Genomic DNA, 26,837 nt, shown 5'->3' with positions numbered 1-26,837 from the left:
ATATTCCACCAAACAATCCTAGCTGTTGTTGTTTTGAGGAAACACAGCAGTTACATCCTTTGCTTGATAATAAAATGCATCCAGTGTTCCATGAAAGAATCCCCTCCTGCCTTTTACTATTTTAGATTTAATTCCACACCACTGATTCCCTGAGACAGACTGGCGACCTGTCCAGGGTGTCCCCTGCCTTCGCCCGAGTCAGCTGGGATAGGCTCCAGCACCCCCTGCGACCCTAGTGAGGATAAAGCGGTGTATAGAGAATGGATGGATGGATGGACCACTGATTCTTCTAGAATGAGCAGATCTCCCCTTCACCCTCACCCTAACCAGTTGAGGCAGATGGCTGCTTCTCCCTGGGCCTGGTTCTGAATTCTGAATAAGAATAATGACACAGAAAGTCCCACTGTACCAGCTGACATGACTGGCTATTAGGTTTTAGGGGTGTTAATGATTGATTGTAATCTATTAATTGCCATTAATAATTTAATTCAATTAAAATGTATTAACTGATGAGGTAGAGTTGTGATGGATGGATTGTGGTGGAGCCTCTGAACCCAGTCGATGAATAGATACATTTTTTTAATAAAGTCAATATTTTATTGGGGGGGGGGGGGGGGGGGGGGGGGGGGGGGGGGGGGGGGGGGGGGGGGGGGGGGGGGGGGGGGGGGGGGGGGGGGGGGGGGGGGGGGGGGGGGGGGGGGGGGGGGGGGGGGGGGGGGGGGGGGGGGGGGGGGGGGGGGGGGGGGGGGGGGTTGGTTCAAAGTAACCTGGTGTTTACTGCGTCTACTCTCCAAAGTAACCAAGCTGTTTCTGAGGAGAAAATTAAAGTGTCAGTGTTTAAAATGGTTTTACAAGTATATCAGAGTGTTCAATGTATTTAAATCATTATTAATGTTAATGTGGTCTACTATTGATTAAAGAAACATTTGCATCCTGTTTGGTTTTTCTGTATAAATCCCCTGAAGGCTGAATCTGAGACTGTCACGGTACACTGCAGTTTCAAGGTGGAAATGCTCAGCCATGATGTTCAATGCTTATTTTGCATTTTAAAATCAATGTTTTTTTCTGTGTACTCTGATTTGTTTTAATCGTGTATCTCTTGACATATGGAGGATGAAACACAACCTATCTATAAACATGAGATTCAAGTGCCTGTTGATGGAAATGCACTCACTTGCTGATCGTTAATACAACAGAAAAATGACACAGCCTATATGGAAGTTAAAATGTTCAGCATTGCAAAATTTCAACAAAAACTCAACATTATAGACTTCAGAAATATTATTTATTGCAGGATTATTCTGGGAGAGAGTGTTTGCTTTTACGATCAGGCTGCTGGGTTTTATCCTCCACAATACTGGCTGTATTATATTATATTGATGTTCGCTCTGGCAATATTTACACCACATGAAGAGTAGAAAGTGGTCCCACAGGCGATTTGTGAATGAATAAGAGAGATCAGAGTGAATGGGGCATTGCAGGCTGTACTTGATGTGAGATAGCACTTGTTCCACATTACAGTACACACAGTTGGGGCCACTTTTCCAACCAGGAGACTCCAGCCTCCAGAGCACCTTAAATTATAGCCTTCTTTTCTATGAATACAGGAGAGCGACGACTGCCTCTTCACAGGATCACTTCAGGTCAGGTCAAAATGCTGCCACTTCTTTCACATTTGACTTGCTAACAGCAGCCTGCCACGTCCGTGTTACAACCACTTAAAGATGATTACCAACTCAGAATAACACAGTGAATATCAGCCCGGCTTCACTTGGAGTGTTTCTGTTTTCAGTTGCAGCTTGCTTACATCATTCAGCGACTCTGACATGACGAGTGAGCTGCTGCTCGGAGTGAAAGGAGGGCAGAGGCAGAGCAGAGGTTGCCTAGCAACTGAATCAAAGGGTTTGCTTGGGGAGGGACACGTGAGTAAACTCCACCAACGGAGAGGAAGAAGATCAGCCTAAACAGATAAATTATAATGAAGTGTCAGCCATGGACTGTATGTAAAGAGACTGACAAGTGTGGCTGTGAGCACAAAGGGAGGGGTCTGTTTGTTGCCTTCAGTGCTGTTAGATGATCAGCTGCTCCACTGATGATGAGGACATCAGAAGGCATCATACTGTTGGTAGAGCTTACACTGATGGATGGGTGTCTCCCTAATGTCGGCTGCCTAAATGACTAGTTCTCTTAATCACATCTTTTCTCATTACAGGTTTTCTCTTTCTAATGTGAGCTCATGTTTTCAGCAGCTATCATTCTGGCAGCAGCTTCATTTTTGCTTGACTCACTTTGTTTGTGCAAACTCTGCTTTCAGTCCCAGGTCTGCAGCGCTCCCATGATTACAGTCACAAAGCTGGATGATTATTAGGATTATCTGCAGGCTGCTGTTTCTTCATTTAGCAAAATAAGTGTGTTTCACTTTCTTTCCGACAGCGGTGAGATGAGAGAATCGACATCTATGTCAAGTCTGTGGAAAAAGACAAAACTACAAAGAGCTAGGATGGAAACATCAATCCACATACATCTATGGAGATCATTATTTAAATTACTGTATCTTATTTACTTTACATTTAAAGAAGGAAAAACAGCAATTTATGATGTTAGGATGTGTAGGAATGATTTTTAATGAAATAATGTGTCACAAATTACTAAATTTGAATGGTATTGTACTGTTTTTTCTCTCCAAAATACAATTAAAGCTGTTACATCTTATGCTTTTTGACTTTTGTTTGTTTTTTTGAGCCAATAGAAAGAATGACTAGCAGGCTACTGGTGAAACTGACAGCTTGAACTGTACAAAAAATGTTTGTATTTTACAAAGCACTTTACTTTGAGGTCAGTTTTACCATTTTTTTCTTGTTTTTTTCCCCATTAAATTCCCAGTTCATTAAAATGCGGATTACCTTCTCCTTTCTCCTGTATTGTTTTTAGGTGTTTTGAGGTATATGCATTTCTAAATGTTAAACAGAGTTGATAGATTTTTATTCTGAATTGATGAAGATTAAAGATGCATTGTTATTATTGTATATTTTTGCCATTCATAGAAGTGTATATACATTTTAAAAGAAAAAGGTAATTTGCACGCAGCTACAGTTAATGTTGGAAAGACTACATTAATACATATAAATACAGTACAATTATTAGCAATCAGTTTTACAATAAGTGAGTGTAGCTAAAATTACAAAAATAACACTGTTAAAAAATGCAGCTGCCACAGTGTTTTATTTGCAGTTTTACAGGAAACAATAGTTACAGTCCTATAGGAGGAGATGCCAGCTATAACTAATGAGCACATGTTTTGCTTTTAAGTCTTTCTTCAGGTGCAGGTGTACCATAAATGTCAGCCTCAGTCCTAACGACAGGACTGCAGCTGCTGTGTCCAGGTTTACGGGGAAAAAAATCCCAGTGCAGAAACTTCTCCTCAAAACATTTTTTATCATCTCTTTTCAGTGGGAGCGCTGTGAGGAGGTAAATAGAGGTCGAGGCTGCAGATCAAATGTCCTTGTGTGTTCAAAGTCACCATCAATGCGTGACCTGGATTTGAAGCTTCTCTCTTTCCCATCCCGGGGGTCTCCATTGTCTGAGAGAGAGAGAGTGAGGGCCCAAGTTGTGCAGAAGGGAAGAAGAGTATCAGTAAATCTGCTTTTCTCCTCATAAATTATTCTTTACAACTTTTCTTAATCTTGTGATGCTTCCCAGCAGAGCCAAAAACATGGAAAACATGTTATTTTCCCCCCTCGCTGGGACCATCTTCTGTCAAAAAGGGAATGGAAATAACCAGATACAATAAGATGTAATCAGACACATGACAAGAACATCATGGATGATCCCTGAGTTGGCTGCAAAGAAACACGCAAATGCCAAATATGCAAAGTATTCATGTTAACATACAGAAATCTATAAGGCTAAACACTGACCAGACGTGCAGACGCTCTCCACCTGTTCACACACTTTAAATTTACACATGAAGATAACAGAACATGCCAGTAAGAACTGCGTGACCTATATGTTCCTGCTCTGTGCTAGCCCAAACAAAATGCAAATCAGTGTGGAGAGGCGGCAATTATGCAAAAAAGTATGCAGGATGGCAGGAAGACGAGTTGACACGAGGACGCGAGCGTGTGTGATGCAGCAGCTGTAGATGACTTTAGCAAGGAAATACCTGACATTGCATCTGTGAGCCCAATTAAAAACAACAGTTATGCATAAATGCAAAACACACAAAAGCAGACAGACACATAAATAGGTACAATTTAAGGGAGATTTTAAAATAGACAGGCTCTATTGTCACTTCAAAGTGTCTCCAGGGTAAGGAAACCCCACCCACATTAGTAGCCCATAACACTGAGAATACGTGACCTAAATTCTGGCTTGTTTACCTCAAACCTGCTACCCTAATTATAGTCCAAAACGCACCCCGTAGAGCACAAGCATGTACTTCAACCACCTCACGAGAGGAGGGTAAACAGCAGTTAAACCAAGCAAAATAAACCTGAAACGTGAGAGATGAATCCAGGTAAAGAGAGCCGGGGATGAAGCGGTGGAGGAGGGAAGGAAATACTTGATGTCTGCATGCGAGGGTGTGACATGAACAAAATAAGCCCTGTCTGAAAACATATAGGCGGGTCGCCAGGTTGAAACTCTTTACACCTCAAACAAGCCCCTTCTTTCCTTTTGATCGCCTGGCTCATTTACGTCCCTGCTGGCCCACTCCCTGCTTCTCCTTGATGCCGCCAGACAGAGCCCCATGTGTAATTTCATAGACAGTAAGCCACACACACCCAGCCCCAAACATAATACACACTGCAACACACCAGCAGCTCACTTACATTCAGTCTGTTTCATGTCAGCAAACAGGGATGTTCAAGCTCATTGAACCCCTCAGTGCTGCTGTGTTGAATGGGAAATAACACCAGTGCAGCCAGGAAAGCATCCAGCTGTATGTTTTTCTCACAAACACGCTAATATGCATTGGTTGTACCAGCAGTTTCATCCCCAAAGAAGGAAACCAGTCTGCAAAAATACTATATACCTGTGGCTTCCAAACTGGCATTTGACCGCCGAAAGAATGGTAAGAAATTCACTGTGCCACTTTATAGTGAGGATCTGTTAATTTAAGGTTTGTAGGGGTAATGGAATTCTTTAATTGTGGCTCATAAATACCTCATGGATAAGTTGCTCAGTTGATTATTACAGCTGTATAATTAGCATCCAAACATGAACACATTCATCTTCTCATCTAACCTTCAGCAATAATAAGAGTTTTGCCCAAAATGTTTAAAGTCTAAATCAGGGGTGTCAAACATGCGGCCCGCGGGCTACAACCGGCCCCCCAGAGGGTCCAATCCGGCCTGAGGGATGACTTTGTAAAGTGAAAAAATTACACAGAAGACATTAAGTGCAAATTTAAAATCTGTAAAACTATAAATTTCAAATAGTTTCTAAACCATGACAGGTTGTTTTGGTCTTGAAGTAAAATACTATATTGTTCATTGTTCTTTTGTCTCTTTGTGTCTCATTTTGTAATATTTTGTCATGTTTTGTTGTTTTTGTCTGACTTTTGCCGTTTGTCTCATGTTTTTGTCATTTTGTTTCTCATTTTTGTCGTTTTGTGTTTCCTTTTTTGTCTCACTTGTATTTTTTGTCATATTTTTGTCATTTTGTGTTTTGATTTATTTGTCATTTTTGTCTCGTTTTTGTCGCTCTGTGCCTTTTTTGTCAGCTTGTGTCATTCATCTGATTTTTTTGTCTCTTTTTTGTTTTGTTTCGTGTCGTTTGTCTCATTTTTGTTGTTTTGCGTCTCAGTTTGTAATAGTTTGTCCTGTTTTTGTAGTTTTTTTGGTCATTTTTTGTCTGACTTTTATCGTTTGATCATAAAGTAAAATACTATATTATTCAGATCCAGATACATGTGACTAAATGTTTCGAGCCTTTGTAGATAAACTGTGATCTGTAAGTTGTAATGTGTAAATAATAAACTGAGGCATAATGTTGTTGAAAATGAAATCATTTTCTTAAGAAATTTCAGGTTGGTTCATGATGTTTTGTTAAAAGATACTTACTGGTCTGGCCCACTTGAGATCAAATTGGGCTGAATGTGGCCCCTGGACTAAGATGAGTTTGACACCCCGGGTCTAAATGATCATTACACCATATCAATACCCAGGAAACACTTTTGCCAATATTAGACATTAAAAAAAGAATCATGTTTTATAATTTTTAGAATTTTTGATCATTACAAACAGCATTACCAGTCAACAGTCAGCATAAGCATCCACCAAGGCTCTCATATCTCAGTAGTCATGAGTGTAAATGTGTTGTGTCAGTATTTAAAACATGATCTACACATTAAGAGACATCTTCTCAGTGAATGAACCCAATCTTTCAATAATAATCAATCCAAACTGTACGTTTCCATCTGGACCTGGAGTGAGTTGAGGACAGGCAGGAAAAAGTGATTAATGCAGTGATATGGAGGTCATTTTGACTGAAGGACTCAATGTTCTTTTGGCAAACTCAGTCACTTGGTTCAGGTTAATGTTTGACTGCATTTCTAAAGGGAACATCTTACAAATTTGAACATGTACACAGTGTGCCAAAAGTTTGTTCTCCCCAGAAAATCAAAGCTCAGAAGACTGAATATGCAATCAATTTATTCAATAACTAGTATTTCCCTCTTTCACTTTAATCAGTCTTTCATGCATGGAATGTATAAATTTCTTTTTTTTTAATATATTTTGTTTTTTGCCTTTCTCAGCTTTATGAGATAGTCACAGTGAAGGTTGACAGGAAACAAGGGAGGAGAAGACATGCAGCAAAGGGCCGCAGGCTGGAATCGAACCCCAGCTGCTGTGTCGGAGACCAGACCCTATACATGGGTACACTTAACCCGATGAGCTATACAGGCACCCGGAATATACAAATTTCTTGAATGTGAATGGTTTTATCTTTCCACAGCCCTAGAGTTGAGCTGTTTCACAGTGGTCGGTGGTGGACTGGTAAAGATGAAACTATTCAGGATTCCCCAACAGTTATCAATCGGGTTGAGTTCAGGGGAGTTTGGTGGCCATTCCTCCTTAGCAGAAAGCCAGGCAGATGCTCAGAACACCATTGCTGAGTCATATGGGCACAGTGAACAGGGGCACCATCTTGTATAAATACTAATTATGAATGTCTGGTAGATATCCAATCAGTCACAGGCCCTCATTTTCTCCTCCTGGCCAAAACTGGAAGTAGCACCTTTTCTAGAATGTTGTCGGTATAATATTGTACGTGAACAGTGATACGTTGAGGCCCAATGTGCAGCAAGGAGACCTGAAGTGGACATAGCCCCCAAACCGTACTATGACCACTGAACTTCACTTGAACTGAAGATGGCATTTTTCACAATCATCTGTATAGATTATTTTGGCTGTTTGGTGTCGTCAATAAGTAGAGAGGGTGTTCATCAGAGAAAATCCACTTCTCCCAGTCTTTAGGAGTCAGAGTTATGTGCTTCTTTGCTAAAGTCAGTCTCTTCTCCTTTTGCAGTTTGGTGAGTCATGGGGTACGTTGCCTCTTGTAACCCTTCAGCCCCAATGTTCCTGTTAAATAACAATGCACAGTGCTCTTCTTCAAAAAATGTTCAGCCTCTGACTGACTCGCCAGCATGACTGGTGTCTTTTACCTTTGGCCTTTCTTATCAGATCTTTGCCTCTTGCAGTTAGGCCAGATGGACATCCTGAACGAGGCAAGTCTTCGAAGGATCCTCCTTTGTTGTACCTTGCCACCGCTTCTGCACTCAGTGGGCTTGAGCTACCTGCTGATGATTTTTTCCTGCATTCTGAAGAGCAGTGGCCTGTGCACGAATCTCAGACTCCGAAAGAGCTTTTCCACCGTTATTCAAGACCATGGTAACAACACTTCCAGAATTTTGTTGTCAGTGTAATCCATTCTGGTCAAGCAAGAAATTTATGTTCTGGGGCTTAACAGTTTGACCAGACAAACAACCAAACAGTACCTGATTGACCAGGTGTAACCCATTTTGGTGACAATCAAACATGTTGTCCAGCGGGGAGAGCAAACTTCTGGGACATGCGTACTATTTGTGTAAAGGAAGAATGTCTTGGAATGAAATAAGGACAGGAAAACAAGCAGTGGGGGAAGTGAAATGGAACAAGTAGGTAAATGCACAACACATAATGATTTCTCTTTTTTGTTCTTTTCCAGAGAATTATAATGAACTTGAACACACGGATGGTTTCGGAACTGTGAATTGTGCAAAAACGGTGTCAGAATATTGAACTTTGACTACATCTTTGCCTCAAATCTTTCTCCATCTTGGTTCTGATGAAGACGCTGCAGTGCTGAAATGCAGCGTGCTCCAGTCCCCTCCTTTTTCTCTGGAAAATTGCTGTCCTCGAGCCAAGCAGCACCTGATTCAGCTGCACTCTGATGAAAGATTTGCAGAGACTTCCAGTTTTTTTATTAACATATAGTTTCATTTCTACATTTTCCAAATCCAAAACCCACAGTGTCAGCAGTTCACATACTGATTCATTTTCTACCATGACAAAGAAAACCAAGAGGAGCAGAGTAAATGCTGGCAACACATCAGTTGATCAGTTCACCTCAACTGGTTCAACTATCCCTGAGAGGAGGGGAGATTATTATGCTCCCCCACCCTCTGCAGCTATGTGACCCACTTTGAATGCCAGACTCAAGGACTGCCTTGAGATGTGAATGCATGTGTGTTTGTATTCTCTTGCCAGTACCAACACACACTCATCAAACACAGGCAGTAAAGTCAGCCAATGAAACTTTAAGACTATAGAAAGAAACCAAATACACATATATAGTATGAACAGATAAATAGGAATAAGTGAAGCACAGAATGGGACAAATGAGCGTGTTCCAGTGGGATTAGCTTTATCGTTGTTTGATTTATTAAACATGTGGTGCATTAAGCAGGTTTTACGGTGTTTTTTAAAAATTGGGTGTAACTGTTTACCTTTGGTGAAGTATTTTAGGTATTTTGTGGTCAGTGCATGTGCAGCATTTGGTGAACTGCCAATTCTGTCAAGTTGCTCTTGAGTATCACATACAGAAAAGTAGCATTGTTTATAATCAGAGATTATAATGTGCCCATTTTCCACCTGACACAAAGTCAGATTAGTATCAGCTGATATCACCTCTGTTCATTCTGGACACATTATTGACAGAGAGGACAATGGAAACTGTCCATTTGTCAACGAGCCCGTGGACAAATGGCCTCTGTGCGACTGCCTCATCTCCTTCCACTCCAAGGGATTCCCACTGGATAAGGAAGTGAGCTAAGCCAAAATGAGAAACCCTCTGCACATCAACGACCTGAACATGCTGAAAATCACCTTTTAATTTTCTTCAAACCTCCCGGTCCTCCTTTAGTTCACCAGATGACTGATCTAAGCTAATCTGGAGTAAAAATAAAACACAAAAACCAGTCGGACCCAGGTCAGAACGATCTGAAGACGCTGTAAATCCACCGCCGTGCCTCACGGTTTGACTTCACAGGGACCTTCAAGGGCAGTTTGGTTGGTTTTCCTGCAGAAAGACCTGGACCAAGGTGACCTTATTTTGTTGCTTAGTGAGTGAGCCCCAGTAAGGAAAGTCGCTGTTGGTTGTCCTAAAAGTCGTTAGAAGTCGCTAAATGACGTCATCGTCTAATTTGCATATTTCCCAGTTTGCATGTAATTGTAATCAACGTTGTAGGAGAGAGGAATAACGTTGTGGAAGAGACCAAAAAGTGAGTATAAAACACCCAAAATCTGTTTATTTACTAGAGGCTAAATGCTGTGGTTTATTTTAGCATGACAGTGAAGAAACATTTTTGTTTATATGGCTCCATAAGTCTGTATGGGATCTGTAGTGACTTTGCGCATGTGTGATTCTGTCGTCTGGCCACGGAGTGATGTGTCCTCTAATCAGACACTGGGACTGCTGCGGGGTTACTGGACTGACAGCCTGTGCTCTGGGAGGGGGAGAAGCTCACAGCAGTACCTGCTGCTTGTTGAGGGCAGTAACTGCAGAATGATCCGAGTTTTCCTGTCAGAGTCTCTAAAACGGCAGAAAACGTCGCTAGTCGCTTTTGACAAAAAAAGTCGCTAGGAGCTTTGAAAAGTCGCTAGATTTAGCTAGAAAGTCACTAAATTGGCAACACTGGTAATACATGCCAGAGCAGACCTCATTAGCACTTCCGCTAGCTCGGCTAATGTCCGGTCACTCCATGAATGTTGTTGTCGGTAATGTAGCCAGAATATGGATAAAATTTTCGTTTGGGCTTGACAAAGATGAGAACAAAAATATTCAGAGCAAGTGGAGCAGCTAGCTAACGCTTATTACAGTTTGTTTATATTTCAAAGTCACATTTTGAAATCATGTGAATTTTCCATAAAACATTTTCCATAAATTTCTATTTTGTCAGAGAGCCCTGAAAACTTTGTTTATGTAATTCTGCTAACTTGACTGAACGTGGGCCGTTATTTAAACATCAATGTGATGTATAAATGCAGATGGACTTCATATATTTCGTTATGCAGATATTTTTATTGATGTCCAGTACATTTTATAGACATAAACATATTTGATAGAAATATTAGAAATGGATTTCAGATTCCTCACAATAATTGAGTTAATGCCATTAAATGTTCATCAGTGATTCATCTTTAGTGTGAAACTTTTACTTTACACCTATATTTTTTTTTTAAAATGTTGGTCATTTAAGATAAGACATTAAAGGATGGTTTTCTTAGGTTAATAAATTCAAGGTTTAATTAACTGAAATCTTTCAGTGTTGTGTTCTTTCAATTTGAAATATCTCAATTTAATTAATACAACTCAGTCAGTTACATTTTATATTATTAAGAATTGCTATTCAATTTAACACTAGATGACATATCAGTTCATTGAGTATTTCAGAGCCATTTTTTTCTTTTCAATTATCTGTAATTAATGTGATATTATTAAAATATAATTGCAATGACACAACAGCAACATAAAAACCGACCAAATATACAAAGGAAGTGCAGCTACTTTAATATAAAAAAATGATCTATCAGTTACAACACGGAGAAAGTGTAGCTCAAGTTAAGTTAGCGAAACTAGGGATAAGCAACCTTTACTTTTACTTCCAGAAATAAAAGCCTCATATTTGTTATTTATTAAAAAATCAATAAAAGCAACACTTTAACCAAGCTTGTTTTAGTTTGTCGATATTTATTGGTGGACCAGCAGCACATTTTCCACAGAGAGTTTTACTGTCCGTTGTCTTGTTTTAATCAGTTTTCAGTTCAGTAATTCAGTCCTTTGGCTGATTGGACCAACAGACACTGAAGGACTCCAACAGCCGGTCGGTGCCAGTTTTATTGAACTTTGTGTTCAACTTCGGAGTCAGATATAATGTAAGCAGTGAACCCCAGGAGTTGGTGGAGTTTATTAGTGTGTGTGTTGACCAGAGAAGAGAGTGATCGAGTGAATATTAGCTTTAATGTGAATTAGCGATGCTAACCGAGCTAGCTGACCATTCCTGATTAGCAGCTAAATGTAGCATCAAGCTAACAACGTTTGTGTTGTTTCCTGTCAGCAGCTGAAGTGTGTTGTGTTCCCGTAATCTGGTTCATTAAGTTCATAATACTGTGGCTGATTGATGTTAATGTAACGTTCAGGAAACTTAAATGTGATTTAAACAGGAACATTAATGTTCTTGTCAGTAATCAACTTAATTTAACACTAACACAGACTCTGATAGTTTTAAATGACATCAGTTTCATTAATTTGTCGAAATTGTCTCATTTGTTATTGTGATGTTTCTGCTGATTCATTAAAACCAGATGATCTGTTTTGAAGACACATTCACTTCGAGTATCAGAAGTACAAGAAGGAAAATGTAAGTTTAGTTCTATGTCAAAGATTTCAGAAATAAAAAAACTAAATGGGCCTTTATGCCTCCAACTTTATTTTAGAATAATGAAACAATCACAGATAATAAAAATATAAATAGAGAAAATCTGAGAGAATAATTTCCTGAAAAGTTTGTGAAGGAAAAGCAGCTTTTTATACTGAAAGATCAGAATCAGCTCCAACATCTGCATCTGACAGCATCAAGTCAACCAGAAAGAAAAGAAAAAAGAAAATGACTTCTTTCCAATCACATCTGTTCCACTGCTCACATTCTTCATCTTTATAGTCCACTTTTTTTAATGGTTCAGCAGACAGGTGCTCTGCTTTGGAGTGTGACAATGCCGTCGGTGATGTGGAGAGTGAAGTTTCCGTTTCACCCACAGCGTGCTTTAGGGCACCCAGGTAGAACTTGATGTTTGAAATACTGACTGACAGCTCAGATTTAACTGTCTGCAGTTCTGTTGTGATGGGTGTTAAATTTTTACTCAAAGCCGCCAGGAGCTGGGTCTTTAAAACACACAAAAAAAAGATTTTACATGGTAATAAATTATGTTGTGTCCAGGGGATGGAGGGAGTTCACTGAAGTCTTCTTGGGCTCACGCAGTAAATCATTTTTAAAAAAAAATAGAAACTTGATATTCATTCTAAGGAAACTGGAAACTGCAGAGCAACAGAAGAACCAACAATATCTCCCATTTTCTCCTTTAATGAGTCGACTCTTCTTATGCTTTCAGACCAAAGAACTACAGACTCTTCACAACCTGCTCAAACTCTTGGTACAGGACCTCACCACACAGGTCAAGAAGGCTTCCTTCTTTTTTTCTACTCTGAAGCTCACCTTCTCCTGTTCAAACTGCTAATAAATGTTTCTGCTGCTCTAAAGTCTGATCTTCAGAACTTGCAAAAAACTCTCAAAGTCTCTTCTGCTGCAGGTTGCTTTGTAGAACCGTTACAGAAAACCTCACTAAACGACATGGAGGGGCCTCAAGATAGTCATCCAAATGAAACCGTACAAAAACCAAACTAGCACAAACCAAACGCTAAAGTCTCCTGCAGCCTACCAGAGAACCTCCTTAAACAGAATCAGGACAGGAACTCTTACCTTCTGGACAACCAACGTTGGTTCACAAACAAGAATACAGAATGTGTCTGACCAAAAACCTCTAAAGACTCACTACAGCCAAGATAAAGACACAACTCAGCTGCACCAAACACACTAATCACTGCACACGTTAGCACCATGTGCTAACTGTGGCTAAAGAACCACATTTACCAAGACAACTATCCAGTACAAAAGCCCTAAAACACACCAAGAAACACATTAAAGATGATTTTACTGCTGGACACTGCAAGCCAACGCCTAAAGAACAAACTAAAGCAACAGAGCCAAACCCAGTTCAGTGGTGAAGAGAAGCAGAGGAAATGTTTGACTGCAGACATAAAGCAGGAAGACACGGAGCTGCTCAGGTGTTCCTGATAACACCAAGCAGCCACCTGGACAGCCAATAGGAACACAGCTTACTGGAAGTCCAGAGGGCTGGCTTAGTGAAGTAAATTTAGTTTAAAGTTGAAGCAGAAAGTTCACAAAGAAAGTTGAAAACCACTTTCTGATACCTGAAATCTCTGAGTTTTCACACAAAGAACGCCTGAACATGTCAAACTGGTTCCATAGTAGAACCATCATTGTAAAAACGTCATAGTATGGTGTGTTGCTCAAAAAACATTACAACCGGCTGTCTAGGGTCGCCGAGGAGCAACACAACAACAGGACAAACACTGGTTTCCAGGGGGTTTGGAGGCTATTTATTTGAAAGAGTAAGTTTACAACAATACAACATGTGAGCAGAAAAATCACAAAGTCTGTTTTTAGTTCAGCTGAAAATATTAGTTTTTTCTTTTTATTGACAAAACTTTTCAGGAAGTAGATGAAGAATAACTAAAGCTCTCATGTAGAAGTCCAACTTATTTTGGATCCTTGTGGAGAGTTTAGTCTTAGGGTTTGTAAAGCTGTTGAGTTTTTAGAGTCACATGGATTGTTTTGACATTTAATAACCGAGTCCTGAAATAAAATTAATTCAATTCAATTCAATTCAATTTTATTTATATAGCGTCAATTACAGTCAACTCGTCTCAAGACGCTTTACAGAACCCAAATGCCTGACCCCCAGAGCAAGCCCAAAGGCGACAGTGGCAAGGAAAACACCCTTTTAACAGGGAAGAAACCTCGAGCAGAACCCGGCTCTATATAGGGGGGACCCATCTGCCTGCTGGCCGGGCGGGTTGAGAAGGACAGAAGAGGGCAAGGGGGAGGGATGGGAGAAGAGGGAGGGGTGGGAAAGCAAGGAAAACACAACACACATTTGGATACATGCATGACAGGATATGTGACACAGACAAAGTATAAGCTAACATTGAAAACTGACTCATAATTTACTCTTATGATGTACGGCTCTGACATTAAACATACTCCATATATAGCTAGCAGTAAAATTCAAACAAATTACAGTTGTGTATTTCTGTCATTTAGTCTGGACTAAACAAATAACAGCAGCAGAAATCTCAAATGTCATTATGAGCAGTCTGGATTGAGGTTTCTCACTTGATAATGATCAAAACATGAAATTTAGGTTGGTTTAAAAGAATATTCCACCTTAAATCTTTGAATGTTGACCTAAAAGGTTGGTTTCAGGAAGCATTCCACCTACAAGGTCCAGAGAGTAAAAGAAGCTGTTCATGCTGGTTTAGATTAGTCTTTTATCAGTGATTTACAGTGGCCTAAACTTTTGTTCCTGTTACGTATTACCATGAAGTAATTTATGTACAAGACAGGACAGTGCTCTCTTTGTTTTGCTCCAACAGTGAACAAAATTGAAGAATACAACCATTCATGAATATTAAAAGTTAGTAAATTAAAAGCATGGTTTAAAAATAAAGCTGTTACTACGGCCTGTCAGTTCAAAACATCTCTTTTTAGGAGAACCTCTCTCCCGCCCCTGCAGATGACGGGTTTGGGGTTGTGGCGATGGACGGGTTGGTTATTCCTCTTTGTCCTGAAGATTAGAGCTCCAAGCACTTCTTTGTTAGGGTCTTCTGGTGGTTATGTAGCTCCAGCTCGCTTCATATTGTCCCGTGGTGTTGAGACACAAACGGGCGCGCTGGTTTAACAGCTAACCGCTGCTGTTTCACTGACCAGTCATTAGGAAAACAAAGCAACCGCAGACAAAAGAAGCACAATGACTGCAAGCTTGAAAGCCCGAGAGCGCGCAAGAACAAGGACAGAGTGCACACACGTGTACACACTTACAGAGAGCGTGCGAAGGCAAAGATGTGCAGACACATCTCACACACATGCGCTCACACGTGGGGACAAGCCCAAAGATGCAGAAGTGAGGAAAATGGCTTAGCTCCAGCAGAATGTGGCACAGTGCAAACACTTGATACTCATTCTCTGCATGTCAGTGTGTCTCTGGCTCCACGTCATTCAATGAATGAATGCAGTCTAAGAAAAATCCCACAGGATGGAAAAATGAGTGCGTTTCTGTGTGACAGACTGCTTTGAGGGTGAGCTGATATCCAGTTCTCTTTTCCACAACAACAGCATTCTCTTCCTTGTGCAGTAACTCTACTTTCCCAGTCTCAGCAGTCCCTCATTTATGTGGTCGTGTTCTTCTTTTTCCTGTTCTAGCTGCACTGTTTCTCTCCACCTGTTTCTCTACAAGTTTTACTGTTTCCTCGCCTCACTCCATAATTCTTCTACAGTTTTAGGTCCATGCTGTTTTACTTTGACAGTGTCCAATTAAGTTGACATACAAACCTGGACATTAGAGTCATATTTTTGCGTTGGTGTTCGTCCCCTACAGGAGTTTTTGAGGCACGTGAGAGTCATTCAGGTGTTCACCTTCACAGATGGAAGCACAGACTGACGTTCATGCACACTACCAGTCAAAAGTTTGGACACACCTTCTCATTCAATGCTTTTTATTTATTTCTATTATTGTCTACATTATAGAATAATACTGAAGATTAACACTTTTTGTTTACAGCATAATTCCATACATATTCTTTTATAGTTTTCAGTATTCAGTATTAATCTGCAATGTATAAAATAATGAAAGTTTTTTCTTTAATTTTTTTTAGTTGTCTTTTTTTTTTAAATATTAAAAGTAACTCAAAGATGTGCAGTGAGAACACAGAGATTTTAAACAAATAAAATGTTAATGTCTATAGCTGCACATAGAGGGCTAGACTGTAACTGACTCAGCAGTCAACTGGAAGAAGATTTATTGGTATCATGAGGTCAAAATTGACCTTTTTGACCATTAGAGTAGACATTATGTTCGGTGGACGCCAAACACTGCACAGACACACCGTCCTCACTGTGAAGCATGGTGGCGGCAGCATCATGATGTGGGGATGCTTCTCGGCAGCAGGCCCTAAAAGACGAGAAGATCAAATTAATTTAGTAAAATTTAGAGAAGACCTTGAGGATGAACTGATGCAGTCTGCAAGAGAACTACAACTTGGAAGATTTATTTTACAGGAAGAAAACGACCTACAGCAAACAGCCAAAGCTACACAGAAATGCTTTAAAGACAATGATGTGAATTCTAGAGATGCCAATCAGAGCACAGAGCTCAGTCCAATTGAGAGTTTGTCTTTGAACTTTAAAAAGACATTCCACTCATGATCCCTGTGTAATCTGACAGTTTTGCAAAAAAAAAATGCGGTAAAATTTCAGTGTCCAGATGTGGAAGGCTGACTGACACTCATCAACACAGACTCAATGCTGTGATTTCAGCCAAAGGTACACCTGCTAAATAATGACTTGAAGAGGATGAATATTTATGCAATCATTTATTCAATGTTTCATATTTGTAAATGTCTGACTTTGCCATGAATCATTTTGCCATGAAAGATTTTTTTCCCTTTCTATTTTTTTGTGAGTAAATTGACCACACTTCATGCAGTGAATACTTTTTATACTTTTACAGGTACTGGATCCTTGATCATAAATCATCTGCACCATAAACAGACAGTTACAGGTATATAGTTATGTAGATGTACCCTGAATGAATTCTACTGCGAGTAAAACATTTAAATTAAATTTTACTGGTTGCATGAACATCACAGTCTTTTCTCTGTTTCATGTTAATGTCCTCCCTGATGGCTGCCCTCTGTGGAAAGAAAATTTGCATTTTAATGTGGAATATTTGATCATCCTGCATCATTTGAATATTCCTCTTCTAGAAATTCCATCATGAATATGCAAAAGAAAAATGCAAAAGCACACACAAACACACTCACTACATTCACACTCACTCAAACACACAAAACAAATTGAAGTCAAGAATAGCATCATTATTCTACACAGACATTCTATTATTACTGTGTGTGTTTATGCAAATTTCAGATTGAATTTAGAACTAAACGTGTTTCATGCGGCAGACATCGTAATTCAGCGAGATGCTTCAACAAAGAAGCCAACGTCAAGGACTAATGTGCATCATTTTATGCTTGTTTTTGTTATGAGAAATTATATGTGTGATTTGGATCAGCATTCTGGAAAAGGTCCTCTTCCTGCAAAGGTCCTCTTCCTGCCACAGAGCAGTTCAAGACTGTTTAAAGAGCGCAGAGTCAGCCAAGGCCAACACCTATACACACCTGCACGGAAGCAGAAAAAAGAAATGCTCACGGCATGTTTCTATGAACCACAGTCATCAATGTACAGATTCAAACACAATCGCGTTTCTGCTTCTTGGTGTGTGTGTGTGTGTGTGTGTGTGTGTGTGTGTGTTTGCAGTCATGTGAATGAGTCTCTGTGCGCCCGGCTGCTGCTTGCAGGTGATGCCAACCCACAGCAGGAAAACTGGGTCAGCACTTGGCAGGCCAAGGACACACACACACACACACACACACACACACACACACACACACACACACACACACACACACACACACACACACACACACACACACACACACACACACACACACACATGTCTGGTTCTTATATCCCTGTGGGGACTTACCATTGACTCCCATTCATATCTAACCCCTAACCCTTACCCTAACCCACACCAAAACAATGCCTAACCCTAAAGAAACTTTTTTGCACTTTTACTTTTTTCAGTAATAACAACATGGCCAAGAAAACACTGTTTCCCCCCGTGGGGACCTCATTTTTGGTCCCCACCGTGACACGAGTCCCCACCGAGATAGCAGAAACAAGTACACACACACACACACATACACACAGAAGTTATTTTAAATTTACATTAACCATTAATCATCTGGGCTGCACAATGGTGTAGTGGTTGACACTTTCACTTTGCAGCAAGAAGATCCCTGGTTTGAATCCCGGCTTGGGCCCGGGATCTTTCTGCATGGAGTTTGCATGTTCTCCCTGTGCATGAGGGGGTTTTCTCAGGGTACTCCGGTTTCCTCCCACAGTCCAAAAATATGCTGAGGTTAATTGGTTACTCTAAATTGCCCCTAGGTGTGAATGTGAGAGTGATTGTTTGTCTGTGCATGTAGCCCTGCGACAGACTGGTGACCTGTCCTGGGTGTCCTCTGCCTTCACTTAGTCAGCTGGGATAGGCTCCAGCACCCTCCGTGACCCTAATGAGGATAAAGCGGTGTATAGAGAATGGATGGATTAATCATCTGTGTAGTAATGATGACCACCACATCCTACAAACTAAATGGAAAATATAGAGGAAGTAGGTTAATTTATCCTCCTGCCTTGTAAATGTATTCAAATTTATCCATAAAAATTAATAAAAGTTGTAAAATATCAAGTACTTTTATAGAAAAATTGCAGTTAATGTCTCTGTAATTTTTTCACTTTCCCTTGGGCCAGATTGGCCTCTGCTGGGCCAGTTTTGGTCCACGGGCTGCATGTTTGACAACCCTGGTCTAAAACCTTAACTCAAAGCACTAAAGCCTATATGTTGTGTTCAACTCTAAATTCTTTAATTTCATGCATCATAGTGTTGCTGGATCAGTCAGACACACCTAAACGACTAAAAACTTGTGCAGAACCTCGGCTGCAGAGGACATAGTAAGGTTTGTTCATTTGTTCTTAACACTGTTAGCAGTCAGCTGAAGCTTTACATTAGTGAGATCAGCCAGTGACCCTGAATATTCAGATGATGTTGTGTATCCCCCCTTGAGCTCTGGATAAGTCATCATAAACCATCAAACATATTTTTAATCTTCTACCGGAAGAGAAAAAATGAGGATTTTGTCAACATATAGCACCAGTCAAAGTTTGGATGCAGCCACTTGTTCAAGGAGTTTCTTTATTTCTTTATTGCCATCAAACCAATGAAATAGGACATGTAGAAATGTTTTGTTGGAAAAGTTACCAGACCAAAATATGTTTATTCTGTACAGTCCTCATAGTAGCCACTGGTAAATGAACAATTAGTACATATCACAGGATCTTGACTGAGTTTGTGTGTTAGTTCATAGTGGCTTTAAGTATCAACTCACAAACAGAAAAAGCGATGTGAACAGTTTAGATTTCATGTGAGAGGAGGTTTTTGGTTCCTACATTTCTGCTGTCATTCTAGCGCAATGAAATCAAACTGAATTTTTCCTATTTTCAGTGTAGCTGACAGGACACGCTGACATAAGCTTTTGTAGGGCGTTTATAGGGACCAGCTCCACTGTGGGTTAAGTGGGACATCATCTCAATAAGGAATATGTTGATTTAGTTTTTCTAATGCTGGGTGAGTATCTCAAAACCTCTCCATGTGATGCTAAAACTATTAGCACAGAAAAATACTAAATTAAAGTCACTGCACTGTCCATCCAGAAACATTAATTGGCTCATTTTAAGATTCCACACCAACTGCAATCCATTTTCTCCCGTCATCATTGTTCACCCATCATGGTAAACAACCATGCAGATTATGTTTGCTCACTAAGGAGACACTTTGTTTTGAGGCGGCCAGATTCCTCCCTGGGTGTCTTCCTCAACATCAAGAGCTGATTTCATGGAAGTTCCTTTTAAGACGTCTTCTCTGACAGCTTTGATGAACGTCCACCGTTGAGCTTCATTCAGGAGTTCACTGTGAGGGAGCAAGAAAAACCAGTTTTCCTAGAAACACTGAATAAAAACCACTCGGTGTACATTGTGTGCTGTACTTCATTATTCTAACTGCTACCCATCAGCCGTCTGTAAAACGCCTGTGCTTTAATTAAGACCGTGTGACCACAGCCGATACTCTGTGGGAAACAAAGTAAGTGAAAAGGTCGTGATTCTGTTTATTTCATTTTCCCAGATGACGTAGGAAGAAGCTCAGACTGGAGTGTGTGTGTGAACTGAAGTTCGCATGGTGTTTGGATGCTGCACAGTTGGTGAGAATCCACAGAGGAAACATAGAGGACAGTGTTTACCCTGCCGACGTCATCGCCCTGTGTTTGGGTGCGTGAAGACTCTATTGACATTCACAAACCCTCCTCCTGTTACAACACAGACTCTCATTGAGACCTCAGCATGAAGAACACCAGCCCGAATGTGGAGCATGACTCACAGTTATTTAGATGTTGCCTTCATTAGGTTGTTAGATGGGTCAAAATATAATTGAAGGACGTTTTGAAACATAATTGGCAGGTATCATAGTTGACATTTTTGCTGTTTTCAGGCCTATAATCAACATGGCCGCCTGTAACCAAACACCACATGGCATTTTAAGAGAAAGATTCTTCTAAATATTATGTATACAATTGTGTAAAATTCAAATTAAAAGTTATTGATAAAGATATTTTAGTAAACCTGTTGACATGCCATAAATTCACACTTGACTCACATACTACTTTATATTAAATAACTCAGAAAGCCTTGGAGTCTTTTCCTCAGGAGGAAATGACATCATGTGGAGCAGGTCATGTGATTTAGAATCAACACACTTCCCTGAGAGGTGTTTTTGTAACGGATAACTTAGTTGAAAGTGATTTCTTGGACACAGATGCAATTTGTTATTTTCCATATTAAATTTGATATATTGCCCATCTCAACTTAATTAAAAGAACACAGTCAAACAATTTTTGAATGAGCTCATTTTAAGATTTTTTTAGCCAATTAGAAGGCGGTTGTTATTAAATTCAGATTTTACCTTTATTTTATCGTTATTTTTTAGCCTGATCGTACTTGTGTAATTCTTGTCCTGCTTCTTCCCATGCCTCATCTGTATCTAGAAGCGGTCACATTAAAAAGTGATTAATAAAGTTCATCTTATCTTATCTACAGTGGTACCGCAGTGTAATGAAGAATTAATCTAATGACTAGTGCCAGAAATGACACTTTTCAAGTCAAACCAAGTCAACTTTATTTATGTAGCATTTACAAAAAAAAAACAACAACCAAGGTCAACCAAAGTGCTGTACAGTTCAAGATAGAAAACAAGACATAATCTGTGAGGAAATACACAGAACAAATGTGATTGGTCCTAGTTCTTTCTGCAGTGTGACAACAAACCCAGACAGAGACATAGAGAAGAACAGTAGGTCCTGCAACAGATGGCAGATTTCATCATGATCAAGTCAGTCTGGATTATACAAGGAGACAGAAAATAGTGAGGCAGACAGCGTCCATGGAAAAACTGCAAAGTCATCAAAGTACCTTTAAAATATGTTTAAAGTCTATTACGTTTGCACAGTTTTGCACATATTTGGCTTCTCAGTACATGTTTGAAACTTTACATCAGGTTAAGATACCCTCTGTGTAATAAAACATATTTTTACAACAATTTTTTTTAATAGTCACACCTTAAAAACTGTTCTTTTCAAACTGAGCTATAGGATAGTAGCCGTTTGAATGTTGTTTAGGTGTTAAGCTACACCAGTGGTGATTCCTCCTGCAGACTGATGGTGTAATGAGAAGTCCAGCTGAGAGGCCCTCCTTCACCATCAGCCACTTCTGCAACAGTGACACCTCTGAGGTAATATTTAGCTTGGCTGTTTGTGTGTGAGGCAGTGTGTGGACAATAGTTAAATCGCACATTCCTCATTGGGATGTGAAGAAGGACCTCGGTTGTGGATGTGTTGGCTGAAACGAGGTCGGCTGACACTGCACAGGAATGTAAACTCCATCTCCTGGAGTTTTATTTCTGTGGATGCTGTAGGAAACAGCTTCTCAGAAGGCCTCTGCATGGCAGAAAGAATCATGTGTTACTAATTAATGAGGGCTGGCGTGTTACACCTTCCTGGAAATTCTCAGTTGACAGATTTCATGGAAATTAAGTCACGCTTTAGAAATTCACTGGCTGGATCCAAGACCGAGCACTAAAACTCCTCACATGACACGTGCAGCGGGCATTACTGAACTCTACATTTCTCACAGTCGGTGCACAGCAACAAGTCTTATACCTAGACAGGACAAAATGAATCAAAATCAGACATTTTAAGTCATGCTGTGACACTTAAACTCAAAGGGCCTCCTGTTCAGGACTGGAGACTGAGGCAGGTGAATCTACAGGTAGTGATCACATGACCAGTGCCAGATGTCCCATGGTGCATTAGGATGGAACAAGAAAGTCACATATTGCACGAACGCATACAAACTCACAGTTTACTGTAGCAACACAACATGTTGCTACAGTAAACCGCATCATCACTCTGCCTCTGTTGCTGTGTGTCCACCTGGAGACTTAAAACCTGCTTCAGATGGACGATCAAAGATTGGAAAGCTTTGTTTAGTTTGCTTCATTAATCCTCATCATTTGGTGTTGCAGCTGTCGACAAAGAAACTGTTCTCTCTGGTGTGCTGAAGGATGTTCTGAAATCAGATTTTTGCAGATGTGATCCTGCGATGATGGTAAACGACACACATGCACAGGATCATTTTGTTCTGTTGAAATGCAGCATTTATTTTAGCCCTCATGTCCGTTCAGTCAGCCAGACAAGGTCAAGTTACACAATAAGAGCTACGCTACAAGATACACATGAGAACAGGGTGTTCTTATAAATAGATGTATGAGGGTGAACAGGTGCCGTCACCTGGCTGCCGCTGAACATAAATATTCTTCATACAAGGTCAGTTTGTGTCACCTCAGATAACAGTGTTGCTCCATCATCTCAGATTTGTTCAGTCTACATGTTTGTTATTTGGGAACCAAAATGAAGTTCTATTAAATAATTTTTGCAGATTTTTTTCCCCCACATGTTTACATACCTGGAAACTTGGGTATTTCTCCCCTAGAAAACACAAGAGAAGCAATTTTAAGAGTTCGATATCTCCAGAATACGATTCCCACCATCACGAAATCCCGTGAGGACTCAAACGTGTTTGCTGCAGATCCAAATGACTGCATGGTTCAAGCAGACTGGCCCTTGAAAATGGGGAAAAAAAAAAAAAAACTGCAACATTTGTGGCCTCCAAAAGCTTTTGTACATGTACAAAAATGGATGAATTCATATTCTCCACAAAAAACACAGTCTTTGGTGAACATTTTACCAACTTTTAAGACCTCTAACACCAGTAGAATCTGATGTGTGGCAGTATTATAAACCGAGGTTCCAGTTTTTTTACTACTCTGACATGCCAAAATAATGATGTGGATTTGCTCTTAAGACTACAAAAACTGGTGCACATAGCATCTGTGTAGTCTATACGTCTGTAAAGCAAAATCTGAGATGTTTCCTGAATTCTGCTGTCACAGACTGAACCCGACACAATCATTTTTTTGTAGTTCATCATTCTCCAGATGTTAACTCAAGTCACACCGCTAAACTGAAACGCCTGGCTGTGAGGAGGCTAAGAAAATATGAAAACATTCACAGTAAATGCACTTCTTTTGACTGGTAGTGTATGTTCTGCATAGTTTTGGAAATGCTCAACATATAATAGGCTGAATAATGAAAGTGTTATTCAAAGAAAGCGTCTTTCCTTGTACAGCCAGCTCAGGTTAAGGTTACTTTTCGTGTGATGATTAGCTGCTTCTGTTTCACTTGGGCAGACAGAAAGCTACTGTGGCTGCAGACCTTCACGAAGATGATGCTGCTCACAAACATGGCTCTTATCCAGAAGCTCATATGGCTCTGAGGTGTGTGCATTTGTTTGCACTTGCGTGGATATGTGTCCTCTGGGAGGGAAACATAACACTGTGACTGGTCACCGAGCGCAGCCGCAGTGACAACATAGCATGAGAACAGCTAATTAATGCTGACTAGCTGACAAAACCCTGTCTTAGTGTCCTCCTTTCTTCTAGCTGCTTGTGTCAGACACAAAAATACTTCAGTTAATGCAATTAAACAAACTGATCAAAAAGAAAATAAAAATGAGATGGCAGCGGTATAAAAGTGATCAATAGCTTTAAGCAAAAAATATTAGCATCAATGTGTTTTTATAATCGTAATCTCTCACTGTCCAACACTGTACAGGCTTAATACAGGATATTCTGGGACTGAAACAGTGCATGTAAAGTCATTCTTCAGTCATTGATTAAACTAAAAAGACTCATCTCTCCATGTCTGTTTTTTTGAAGCAATAATCTCTTTGTGCTGTTAAATGGCTTCGATGTGTAGAATGTGCAGATATGAATCCTTGCCTTTCTTTGTGGCGGTTTAACCAAATTGTCTTGAGCTTCCAGCCAAACTCCACAAAGGATTCATGTACGCACATAACCCCTGACTAGGGATGGGAATCGAGAACCGGTTCTTTTTGAGAACCGGTTACCAGTAATTCGATTCCTAAGAATCGTTTGTTTACTTGCCCGACGATTCCGCTTATCGATTCCTCCTACGTCGCAAAAACGTGATGATGTCACACGCAGGTTCTGGACTTTTCCAACATGGCGTCCCAGCAGAAGCACTCAAAAGTGTGGCTATATTTCACTCATAAAGACGACACCAGGGCTACTTGCAACTTGCAATGCTTCAATTTCGTCAAAGGGCGGAAATACTTCCAATATGCTCAAACATCTGTCCACCCAGCATTCAATTACTTTGCGGAAATGTACTGCGTTTGATATGCTACTTAGCGCAGGTGAGCCTCATCCAGGTAAAAGCAGGAGCGGAGCTAACTCCTCCAGGTCCTGTACATTGTGTTTATGCTAGCGCAGTTAACCTCACTTCACCATATGAATATTGCCTATCTCCTGGAATTATATTTTACACACGTGGACAAAATTGTTGGTACCCCTCAGTTAAAGAAGGAAAAAACCACAATTCTCACTGAAATCACTTGAAACTCACAAAAGTAACAATAAATAAAAATTTATTGAAAATTAAATAATCAAAATCAGCCATCACTTTTGAATTGTTGATTAACATAATTATTTAAAAAAACAAACTAATGAAATAGGGCTGGACAAAAATGATGGTACCCATAACTTAATATTTTGTTGCACAACCTTTTGAGGCAATCACTGCAATTAAACGATTTCTGTATTTGTCAATGAGCGTTCTGCAGCTGTCAACAGGTATTTTGGCCCACTCCTCATGAGCAAACAGCTCCAGTTGTCTCAGGTTTGATGGGTGTCTTCTCCAAATGGCATGTTTCAGCTCCTTCCACATATGTTCAATGGGATTCAGATCTGGGCTCATAGAAGGCCACTTTAGAATAGTCCAACGCTTTTCTCTCAGCCATTCTTGGGTGTTTTTGGCTGTGTGTTTTGGATCGTTGTCCTGTTGGAAGACCCATGACCTGCGACTGAGACCAAGCTTTCTGACACTAGGCAGCACATTTCTCTCCAGAATGCCTTGATAGTCTTCAGATTTCATCGTACCTTGCACACTTTCAAGACACCCTGTGCCAGATGCAGCAAAGCAGCCCCAAAACATTACTGAGCCTCCTCCATGTTTCACCGTAGGGACAGTGTTCTTTTCTTCGTATGCTTGGTTTTTGAGTCTATGAACATAGAGTTGATGTGCCTTACCAAAAAGCTCCAGTTTGGTCTCATCTGTCCAAAGGACATTCTCCCAGAAGCTTTGTGGCTTGTCAACATGCATTTTTGCAAATTCCAGTCTGGCTTTTTTATGAGTTTTTTTCAGCAGTGGTGTCCTCCTTGGTCGTCTCCCATGAAGTCCACTTTGGCTCAAACAACGACGAATGGTGCGATCTGACACTGATGTACCTTGGCCTTGGAGTTCACCTTTAATTTCTTTGGAGGTTGCTCTGGGCTCTTTGGATACAATTCCAACGATCCGTCTCTTCAATTTGTCATCAATTTTCCTCTTGCGGCCACGTCCAGGGAGGTTGGCTACTGTCCCGTGGGTCTTGAACTTCTGAATAATATGAGCCACTGTTGTCACAGGAACTTCAAGCTGTTTAGAGATGGTCTTATAGCCTTTACCTTTAAGATGTTTGTCTATCATTTTTTTCGGATGTCCTGGGACAATTCTCTCCTTCGCTTTCTGTTGTCCATGTTCAGTGTGGTACACACCTTTTCACCAAACAGCAGGGTGACTACTTGTCTCCCTTTAAATAGGCAGACTGACTGATTATGAGTTTGGAAACACCTGTGATGTCAATTAAATGACACACCTGAGTTAATCATGTCACTCTGGTCAAATAGTTTTCAATCTTTTATAGAGGTACCATCATTTTTGTCCAGGCCTGTTTCATTAGTTTGTTTTTTTTAAATAATTATGTTAATCAACAATTCAAAAGTAATGGCTGTTTTTGATTATTTAATTTTCAATAAATTTTTATTTATTGTTACTTTTGTGAGTTTCAAGTGATTTCAGTGAGAATTGTGGGTTTTTCCTTCTTTAACTGAGGGGTACCAACAATTTTGTCCACGTGTGTAGATGACGATGATGATGGCCTGAGCCATGCTGGCTCAGATGCTGGCTCTCACTCTGGCTCGGAGTATTGTATTTTTTGATGCCCTTACCCAATGAGAATCGATAAGAGAATCGATAAGGAATCGGATCGATAAGTAGTATCGATAATGGAATCGGAATCGCTAAAT

General features: G+C 40.2%; 1 long non-coding RNA gene across 1 annotated transcript; it reads right to left on the bottom strand.

Moving 5' to 3' along the window:
• Positions 1–21,234: 21,234 nt before the first annotated feature.
• LOC127537170 (uncharacterized) lies at positions 21,235–24,689 on the bottom strand. The gene is made up of 2 exons (XR_007946702.1): positions 23,096–24,689; positions 21,235–22,068 (listed from the first exon to the last, which is right to left on the bottom strand). It is a non-coding gene; the product is annotated as an uncharacterized LOC127537170 (long non-coding RNA).
• Positions 24,690–26,837: the final 2,148 nt, after the last annotated feature.

Source organism: Acanthochromis polyacanthus, chromosome 14, assembly GCF_021347895.1.
Source record: "Acanthochromis polyacanthus isolate Apoly-LR-REF ecotype Palm Island chromosome 14, KAUST_Apoly_ChrSc, whole genome shotgun sequence".
In the NCBI taxonomy this organism is placed as follows: Eukaryota; Metazoa; Chordata; class Actinopteri; family Pomacentridae; genus Acanthochromis; species Acanthochromis polyacanthus.
The sequence above is the reverse complement of the archived record's forward strand: the minus strand, read 5'-3'. Positions and strand labels throughout refer to the sequence as shown.